The 10867-nt window shown below is 40.4% G+C and overlaps 1 long non-coding RNA gene across 1 annotated transcript; it reads left to right on the top strand.

The window, feature by feature from the left end:
• Positions 1 to 1473: 1473 nt before the first annotated feature.
• On the top strand, positions 1474 to 5055 carry LOC129392089 (uncharacterized). Its single transcript, XR_008617258.1, has 3 exons — positions 1474 to 1548; positions 1950 to 1993; positions 4995 to 5055. It is a non-coding gene; the product is annotated as an uncharacterized lncRNA (long non-coding RNA).
• Positions 5056 to 10867: the final 5812 nt, after the last annotated feature.

Genomic DNA, 10867 nt, shown 5'->3' with positions numbered 1-10867 from the left:
CTTCAACATATAACCCGGGCATGTGGCTGGAGAGCAATGATATTCCTGGGCCTGTTTTGGGATTAGCAAAGACTTCCTCCTCTGGAAACTCTGCCATTGTGGAGACTGAACTAGTCCTCCTTTTCTTTTCAAACGTGGGCAAAAAGAAATAATTGAAATGCGAAGGTCATTTTAAAAAAGACTTTTGGCCAACAGTTATTTCCCTTTTGTTTTTGCTCACAAACAGTGTTGCTAAAAAGGAGAAAATATTCTAGCTTTTTAAAAGTTCGTATGTACTGTTAACCCTCCACATGGGGCAGAGTTTAGAAGATGCAGAACACTTAGGACACCAGCAGTTAGACTGGGGAGGAGGGGAAGTCAAGGCCTATTTAGTCCAGGAACTGGATAATACACAAAGTAAAAGCCAAAATCACAACATTTACAAATTTAAAATTTTAAGATTAATTAATAATTTACATTCTTCTGCCAAGTCCACTGTGCCCCCTGAAGTGTGTGAAGGGCAACAACAGCTCCTGTAGTTCCATGTGTGATAGCTGTGCCTTTGATTTAGAAAGAGAGGTGTTGCCAGTTTTCAGAGCAATTAAAATTGGTTAAAAATGGCAAACGGCTGTGTGGTTGGTGCATGGTGATTTGAGAAAAATCCAACACTGGTATTTCTATCATAGAGCAAAATCTGTGGGTTGCTATGCGGATTGCCCTGGTGACACTCCGTGTCCTGCAACAGCAAATATCGGCTCAGTCACCAGTGAGCAAGATCCAGATGTATGAGAATCTGGGTGGTCCTGAGAGACTTTCCCACCTAGACCCACATCCACGTTGCAGCAGCTGGATGAGTAAAGCTGGCGCTTTGGAACAGAGATTTCATGGTCCTGCGTCAGTAAAACTGTGTGTGTGATAGTGTTTTCTGCTTCACAGATGGATGAAAACATTGCAACCATGTTCTCTATTTTTACAGAGGCACAGACATTTTATTTTTCTATCTAAAATTTTAATTTAAGCAACGGGATTAAAATAGTACTTCACTCTGGTTGTTTTAGTCCTTAGCGTATATATTTCAAATAGAGGAATTAGAACTGACTTAGTGATTTTTGTTATTTAATAACAATGAACTAATGATCGAAGATTAAAAAAAATATTTCCCCACTTCCTATGCAATGATCTGTGATAACATATATGGGAAAAGAATCTGAAAAGGGATATACATATATGTATAACTTTGCTGTACACTGGAAACTAACACAACATAGTAAATCAACTGTACTCCAATACAACATAAAAATCAACAAAAAAAATGTCCCCACTTCCAAATTCCAACTCTTCATCCCTAACTCATCGAGAGGTAGTAAGGCTCAACAGTGAAGAATAACAGCCATTCACTAAGCCTTTACCGTGTATGAAGCACTGGGTTAAGGGCTTGGCCTGCATTATGTCATTTCATCCTCACAACCCCAGTGAGACCTGAAGCTAGGAAGAGGCAAAGCCAACATTGGAACCCAAGACCATCTGACTCTGAAACCTAGAATGAGCTACCCTGTTGGGAACAAAGCAGTAAGTATGAACTTATCAAAAGCAAGTAAATTTTGTTCCTTTTTGGCAAAATTATTTATCAAAGGAAAAGAAAAGTGAAGAATTTAAGCAATGAGAGATCATGTCCTTCTCGCTCTTTTTTAAAGTAGAATTTATTTCTTGTAAGAGTTTCAGGTTTACTGAAAAATTAGGAAAACAGAATTTTATGTTCTCTTTTCATATTTTTATGTGCCTTTTTTGCTACAATGTTAAGGTACTGAATTTACAGGTTTTTCCACCGAGGTGTTTTTTTATAAGTGAAGTTTTTTTAAAATTGGGGTATAGCTGCTTTACAATGTTGCATCAGTTTCTGCTGTACAGCGAAGTGAATCAGCTATATGTATACATATAACCCCTCTTTTTTGGATTTCCTTCCCATTTAGGTCACTGCAGAGCACCCACCGAGTAGAGTTCCCTGTGCTATACAGTAGGTTCTCATTAGTTATCTATTTTATACAAAGTAGTGTCTCAATCCCAGTCTCCCAGTTCATCCCACCCTCCTTCCCCACTTGGTGTCCATACGTTTGTTCTCTACATCTGTGTCTCTATTTCTGTTTTGCAAGTAGGTTCATCTGTACCATTTTTCTAGATTCCACATATATGAGTTAATATACTATATTTGTTTTTCTCTTTCTGACTTCCTTCACTCTGTATGACAGTCTCTAGGTCCATCCATGTTCTCTGCAAATGGCATAATTTCATTCCTTTTTATGGCTGAGTATAAGCGAAGATTTTTCAAGTAAAGTTTTATTATTTTTATAATAGTTTTATATTCAGACAGTGACATTTCATTGATAAGTGACATTTTGTTGACAAGTGGTGTCATAATTGGAGGTGTGTGATCTTAAGCTTTTTTCCTACTGGTTTTTCTTGTCAAGTTTTCATTTCTGCCCTCATTCTGATATCTGGTAAGCAGAGCCAGAATGAGAACAACTTGGGATTTGGAGTCAGAAACCTTGGTTTAAACCCCAGTCTGTCACTTATTAGCTGAACAGGCCAGCTTCTTTGTGAGTCTCAGTTACCTCCTCTGGGAAATGGGAATAATGAGACCCAATCAAATTAGAAAACGATGTCATTGTGGGCTATAAAAGGTCAACAAATGTTAGTTCTTATAAGAGTACTCCTTACCCGTGAGATGTGACTCTAGGCTAACGTAATTTATTTTATAAATCATAGTTTATATAGTCACATAAGCCATGTCTCCAGAGAATAAGCTAATGAAATTCATAAGGTAATGGTTTTGGAATCAGGCAGACCTGAATTTGAATCTTGGCCCTCCCACTTAGCAGCTACGTCACTTTGAACTTTGCCACATCCTTCTCTGCTTCTCAGATTCCTCAGATCTAAAATGGGATAACATCCGCTAAATTACAGAGTTGTTCTGAGGATTAGATTTGAAGTATGTTAAGCATCTAATGCAGTGCCATCTACAGAACAGGCCCCAGTATCCCTATCATCATTATTTTGGGTCTTCTGTAGTCTCAGATCCTCCCTGGAGTCTCCCAGGGAATGCCCTTCACCCTCTGAAGCTCTTCTTTTTATTTTTATTTATTTTTTAAAATTAATTTTTATTGGAGTATAGTTGACTTACAATGTTGTGTTAGTTTCTGCTGTACAGCAAAGTGAATCAGTTATACATATACATATACATGTATCCACTTTTTTGTGTGTGTGTGGTACGCGGGCCTCTCACTGTCGTGGCCTCTCCCGTTGCGGAGCACAGATGTGGGATCTTCCCGGACCGGGGCACGAACCCGTGTACCCTGCATCGGCAGGCGGACTCTCAACCACTGCGCCACCAGGGAAGCCCTATCCACTTTTTTTTAGATTCTTTTCTCGTATAGGTCGTTACAGAGTATTGAGTAGAGTTCCCTCTGCTATACAGTAGGTCCTTATTAGTTATCTATTTCATATATAGTAGTGTATATATGTCAATCCCAGTCTCCCAATTTATCCCTCCCCATCCCTTTCCCCCTTGATAACCATAAGTTTCTTTTCTACATCTGGGACTCTATATCTGTTTTGTAAGTAAGTTCATTTGTACCATTTTTTTTAGATTCTACATATAAGTGATATCATATGATATTTGTCTTTCTCTGTCTGACTTCCTTCACTCAGTATGACAATCTCTAGGTCCATCCATATCGCTGCAAATGGCATTATTTTGTTCTTTTTTATGGCTGAGTAATATTTAATTGTCTATATGTGCCACATCTTTTTTATCTGTTTATCTTTTGATGGTCATTCCTTTTATGTATCATACTTAACTTCCATTTCTAAAAGTGAGAGCCTCAGGGCATAAGGACTTGCCGCCCCTATGAAGAGTATGTGAAGCTCTTCTCTTTTTTTTTGCCATACGCGGGCATCTCATTGCTGTGGCCTCTCCAGTTGCGGAGCACAGGCTCCAGACGCCCAGGCTCAGTGGCCATGGCTCACGGGCTGCATGTGGGATCTTCCCGGACCGGGGCACGAACCCGTGTCCCCTGCATCAGCAGGCGGATTCTCAACCACTGCACCACCAGGGAAACCCGAAGCTCTTCTTTTAAATACTCTTCATAGGGGCAAGTTCTTATGCTCTGAGGCTCTCACTTTTAGAAATGGAAGTTAAGTTTGATACACAAAGGGAATGATTAAGCAACGTGGTTTGGCTTACAAAGAAAGAATGTCTATGGCTTTGTGCAGTGGTTACTTCCCTTGTGACTTTTGGCTTGAAAACTACCTCAGAGGAGACCAGACCTGATGTGGTTGATGATCTTTTGATTTTTGGAGAGCATAGCTAAAAAAGGAAATTCTAAAAAGCCACTGTTGTCTTGGCAGTTTATGTGCAGGGTGCTTTCTAAGTCACAGCTTAGGCAACTCTTTGTCGGAATGACCCCCCCTCCCACCTTGCTCCCGTACTCTTCTGAGCTAATTCCAACATGGCCTAAGGTCTCTGCTTAAGCATCCCTTTCTTAGGGAGGATGACTCTGAGCCTCCAGGCAGGTGAATCTCACTTTGCTTACTGTACTGTTTCTTTACACTGAAGGTCTTATAATCACTTTTGAAATGTCTGCTTCCACCCACCAAAAACTGTAAAGCCCCATGACATGAACAATTCCAAATGACTTTAAACGTCAGTAACTTGCGTATACATCCCTAGTGTGAGATACTCTTAGGATAAATAGAGCTACATAGGATCTTAAACTATTTACAGTGATCATGTTGTTGTTGGTACTATTTGTATGATTAATTATGAGATTGTTGTTTGTATTTTGGGGGAACAAAGAAAATTAGTAATTAAGGGTCACTGTAATTCTTTCATTTCTGGAGTTGTTGAAAATTGAGACTATCAGTGTGGGAAAAACGAGGAAAAAATATCATAGTTTACTTTGAAATTATCAATATAAAATCATAATTAATTTTATTTTAAAAATGTCAAACTCATGCAGGGGACACGGGTTCGATCCCTGGTCCGAGAAGATCCCACATGCCATGGAGCAACTAAGCCCGTGAGCCACAACTACTGAGCCTGCGAGCCACAACTACTGAGCCCATGTGCTGCAGCTACTGAAGCCCATCTGCCTAGAGCCCGTGCTCCGCAACAGGAGAAGCCACGGCAATGAGAAGCCCGTGCACCGCAACGAAGAGTAGCCCCCGCTTGCCGCAACTAGAGAAAAGCCCGCACGCAGCAATGAAGACCCAGCACAGCTCCCCCACAAAATGTAATTAAGCTCTAAAAAAAAGAAACCTAACCTATCAATAAGTAAAAAAAAAAAAAAATGTCAAACTCTGTCTGCTGAAAAGGCCTAGTAACAATGACAAACGCAGAAATAATAATTCACCCCTAGTACTCAGATTGTAGTTCTGAAATACCATATCCCACTAAAGGGAACAAGGGCTTCTTAGAGAAACGGCTGATTCCGAGTTGGGGACAGGGAAAGTACATGCTGAGCTTGTCACAACTTATATCAGGCAGCAAGGAGGAGGTCAGAAACTACCAGGGTTCCATCGAAAGGGCTCAGGAGCCAATTTGAAGAGGCTCCTGGGTAAAGATGAGACAATTTAAGCGTCCATACAGGTAATAACTGCATTGATTGAAACCATCAGATATATTTAAAAATCATTAAGTTCATAGTGATAATAAGAAAGAAAAAGAGAAAGAACAAGGGAAATAGAAAGAGAACGTCAGAAAGAAAGGGAGGAAGGGAGAGAGAAAGTAAGAAAAAGAGAAGAGAGAGAAAGAGTGAGTAAGAAAGAGAAGAGGGAGGCAGGGGAGAAAGAAAGAAAGGGAGAAAGCAAGCAAGCAAGCAATTGGTCACCATGGAGAGACGCTAGTCAACCAACTCATAATTCTGAAAACTGAAAATAGAGGGGAAAAAAATCAAGCATTTGTCTTGCCTTTTCTATGTGAATTACACCACTGGGTAATCAAACAGAAGATGAAGAAAAGGTTCTTTTTATAAACATAATCCAGCTAAAAAATATAAATGAAAAGATAGAATGAGCATATCACCATTTTGCAACCACTAATGAATGAATGGATTTGGGCATTTATTAAGCTGCTAACATCACAAAAGAGAGACATTGATATGATGGGTCTCCTAATGGAAGAACACTCCTTGCCAAAAAATTCAAACCTGAAAATAAAAGCAGACCCCTGTTTAGGCCTCACCTCCAATGAGGAGACTTTCTTTGTCACTTGTGGATGTAATTGAACACTACGCTTCTGTTCTATTTTGACATCTTAGCCATACGTTCAGTTGTTCCACGGACATTCATTCACTTGATTGTTGTTGCATGGTTTCCTTGTTTTTACTCTTGTCCTCCTACAACCTAACATCTACTCAGCAGCTAAATGATATTTTAAAATGTAAGCCAGAGCATGTCCCTGTTCTATTGAAAATGTGCCAATGGCTTCCCATTAATCCTTGAATCGAATCAAAGGGGTTTACCATGGCCGACTAGGTCCTACAGACTCTGGTCCAAATTCATCACCTATTACTCTCTCCCTAGTTCACTCCGCTCAGCCACCTGGACCTTCTTGCTATTCTGCCAATGCGTGGAGCACACCCCCATCTCAGGACCTTTGCATAGAACACTGTTTCCCCCAATATCTGCACGGCTTGCTCCCTTATCACCTCCAAGTCTCTTGTCAAATATTCCCTGACTCTAGAGGCTTTCGTTGACTGTTTACCATCCTATATCAACATCAACCCTGGTACTCTCTATCCCTTTAACCCACTTTGTTTTTTGTAGCAGTCATTATCACAACTATAATTTATGTTTCATTTGTTTACTGTCTCTCCCCCACTAGACTGTAAGCTCTAGAGGTAGGGACTTTATCTATTTCATTCATTTCTGTATCCCCAGTGTCTAGAACAGTGCCTGTTAGGTAGTATGTGCTCAGTAAATATTTGTTGAATGAATGAGAGCATGGATGACTTGTTGTGTCGCAGTGTGTTGCATTAAACAGCAGTCTCCCCTAACAGCTCACTGAGGACAAGGAGGACGTTTTATTCAGCTTTTCATTGCAGCATCTTGCATGATGCCTGACACTTAGTAGGTCCCCAGGAAATGCTTTTTGTATTGTTGAATGTATCTTTGCCTAGTAATTTTTATACCTCTAGCTATAAGGACATTTCTAAAATAGAAGATTTACATTTTGTGTGTGTTGTGTGTGTGTTAGAGGTCTCACTGGATTCCGAAGTTGTACTTTTGTGAGAAGAAGTATCAAAATCAAAGCCCCATAAGAAATAAATCATCTCATCATGAAAAAATAGAGTTCTAAAGGCCAATAAAGGCACAGAAAAGAAGCTTGCCAGTCATCGGTCAAATATTGTGCAGGATACTGTGTGAACGCTGGAACATACCACAATCACTCCTATGAATCCTGATATGAAGTAGTGGGTGGGGAAAAAGGATCTTCTTCAGTCATACTCTGTTGGAGCCACTGGGTGGTGCTGTCAAAGACAGTGTGGTCTTCATTTGTGGATTCAGAGAGGAAATATCAACTTTTAAAGTAAATAACTTCCATTTCTTATTACAATAGCATTGCATACTTAGTGTAGAACATTTAGTAAATGCAAATAAGCAAAAGGAAGAAACGTTCACCCAGAACATTTCCAGAAAGAAACCATCCAGGAAGAACCACTGTTAGTATGTATCCTCTGTAATAATTAACAACAACAATAATAATAATGGCTTACATTAATTAAGTGCATGCTATGTGTCAGACACTGTACCAATGTTTTATACTTATCAGCCTCCCAATCTCTCTAGGAAATTTCTCTCTACACAGTCATATATGAGATAGATGTAGTATATGTATTACATATTGATAAATATATTCACTTTTATTTGATAACACATAGTAGATGCTCAACAAATATTAGTTGAATGAAGTCTTGAGAATTTAATGACATAATTCATGAAAATCACGTGGCCCATACAGTCATTCAATAAATAGCTACATAATGCTACATGTATTAACATTAATTAGTTAACAAAACAACCCTATAAATGTTCTTTGTTGAAGCTGTCCCTAAGAAATCTAAGCTTAGTTGGTTGAGTGACTCAGTAATAAGAAGTTCAAATTCAGCTTCTCGTTGTGCAGTTTTGTTCCTTTGTCCTCCTGCACCTGGTCTGATGGTCTGCTTTGGGCTCGGAGGGCTGTGTCCCAGGCTGGTAGTCTGAAAACTGAAGCCAGCTTGGAATCCCAGAGCTTTCTAGTGACTCTGCTCTCCAGGGTCACACTGTTTGTGGGGCTCACAGAAACCAAAACCGGTTCTGGGGCTGACTCAGGGCAGCTGTCCCAATAGAATCTCTTGGAATCACGAAGTAGTTAGCAGAGCCTGTTTTCCTTCTATAGATCCCCATCCTCCTATCTCTCTCTTGAGAGATAGGAGGATGGGGATCTAGGTAGAAGGACCACTTCTGTTTCTATACCATCTGAGGTTACTTTAAATTGAGTTGAGTTACTGTGGACAAGCTCCTGTGTGAGGGGAAGGGACAGAGAGATAACGATACCTCTACCTTCCAGATGCTTCTTATCCTCCCTTCAGACTAGTAGGGAGGATGAGAGAAGTACCAGTCTCCAAGATGAGCAGCTCCTTCTAAGTCTCCTGACTTCCAATCAGAAAAAGTAGATAGTTTCTCAATGTGTGATAAGGGGCCATCTGCATCAATTTCACCCGGAATGTTTGTTAAAAGTGCATCTCAGAACTACTGGATCTGAATCTCTGGATTGCGGAGGGATAGTGCTTGAAGTCTGTATTTATAACAAGCATCACATTTGTTTCTTACACCAACACTGAAGTGTGAAAACCACTGGTATAGCATACTAAGATGATGGCAGACAATAATGGAGCTCAAAAGGAGGAAAGAGTGTATGTTTAACTTTCCTACCGTGTGCCAGACCCTGTACTAATCACCTTATGCCTTTTCACCTTATTCCTCTTAAGAATACTGTGAGAAACTATCATCATCTTCATTCCCCTTTTGTAGAGATGAAGGAGTCAAGTACAAAGAGGTTAAGTAATTTGCCCAAGGTCACACATAGAAAGTGGCAGAACTGAGACTGTGGTCTCTTGGACCACATGTGGTCTGACTCAGGCTCATGCTTTTAACCTTTAAGGTCACTGCTTCTCATAAATAGCGGCTGTCACAAAGGCCTTAAAGAAGCTAGACAGGTGCAGAATGTCTAAGTGATGAATACAGGCAAATGATTTATTTTGTTTGCTTGTTTGCTTTTAATTTTTATCATTGATTTACAATGTTGTGTTAGTTTCTGCAAATCTAACAACCATCAAGAACCAGTGGTTCTCATTAGTCCCTTTAAGACTAGACTATATGGTACTGTTTTTATTCTTCCAGAGTCACATGGATAGTTTGTAAAAAGAGCATGTAAACAATCTACTGAGTGCCTTTTCTGGACAATGCCATTTATATTAATCTCACCAATCTTTGTGGCAACTCTGGGGTAATATTTGACTCAGTGTAGAGATAAAGAAAGTATTCTCAGAAAGTGCAAGTGATTTTTTCCCAAGGACACACAGCTATTAAATGGTGGAATCAGGTCTGTTTTTATCCAATATCTGTTGCATCAACGAATGTGGGCTCAGCTACGCGTAACAAACCTCAATACAGAACAACTTGAGCAATGCAGAAAGGGGTCGCACGTGTACCTCACTTACCAGCAAGTCCTCAGGCGGGACAGGTTCCAGGGTGGGCTGATTCAGAGGCTCTATGATGTCATCAAGGTCTATTCAACCTTAGTATCTGCCCACAGTTAGGCAATGTATGGGTTGAATTGAACCCCTTCCCCAAAAAAAGATATGTTGAAGTCTTAACCCCAAGTATCAGAATGTGACCTTATTTGTGGATAGGGTAATTACAGAGGTAATCAAGTTAAAATGAGGTCATTAGAGTGGACTCTCATCCAATATGACTGTTCTTATAAAAAGAGGAGATTTGGACACAGAGGGAGGACAATGTGAAGAAACGCAGGGGGAAGATGGCCATGTGACTGGAGTGGTGTGTCTAACAAGCCAAGGAACACCAAGGATTGTGGGCAGACACTGGAAGAGGCAAGGAAGTATTCTCTCCTAGAGCCATCAGAGGGAACATGGCCCTGCTGACACCTTGATTTTGGACTTGTAGCCTCCAGAACTGAGAGACAATCAATTGCTGTTTTAAGACCCCCAGTTTATGGTACTTTGTTACAGCAGCCCTATGACACTAATACAGCATTGTTTCTGTTATCACAGGTATTAGTTTATCTTAGGCAAGGTGGCAGAGTTTCCTAGAAGGTGGCTGCTACCCTTTCAGGAGTCGCATCCAGACAACAAAATCTCCAGAGGAAAAAAAGAGAGCCCACTTCTTTGGTTGGCAAGAAAGCTCTTCTCTAAAGGAGCCTCAGCTGATTTCCTCTCCCACATCACTGGTCAGAGTCCCATGCCCTTTTTTAAACTCAACAATGACAAAGGGAACACAGTTGCCCATGACCAGTCAATCTGCATCTTAGAAGCGAATGGGTCAGATTCTCCCGAGGTGCATGGCTGTGTGTAGAGACATGGATTCCTGAACAAAATCAGGTTCTGCTGGGAAGGAAGATGGATGGGGAGGAGGAATGCTGGGTGGCCACCAACAGTGTCCATGATATTCTAGATCTTGCCCATCATGCTACGCCACGTTTTCTTTGTCCCATTTTCTCTCCATAGGATTGGAATGCTTGCTTTTGTTTTACTTGGAGGTGAGAGTAATGAATTTGGATCTACAAGCTAATTTGATTTACATAAATATTTTTCCTCGTAGAACCTGAAGC

Source organism: Physeter macrocephalus, chromosome 4 (genome assembly GCF_002837175.3).
Source record: "Physeter macrocephalus isolate SW-GA chromosome 4, ASM283717v5, whole genome shotgun sequence".
NCBI lineage: Eukaryota > Metazoa > Chordata > Mammalia > Artiodactyla > Physeteridae > Physeter > Physeter macrocephalus.
Note: the sequence above shows the minus strand (reverse complement) of the source record. Positions and strands in the feature narration are given on the sequence as shown.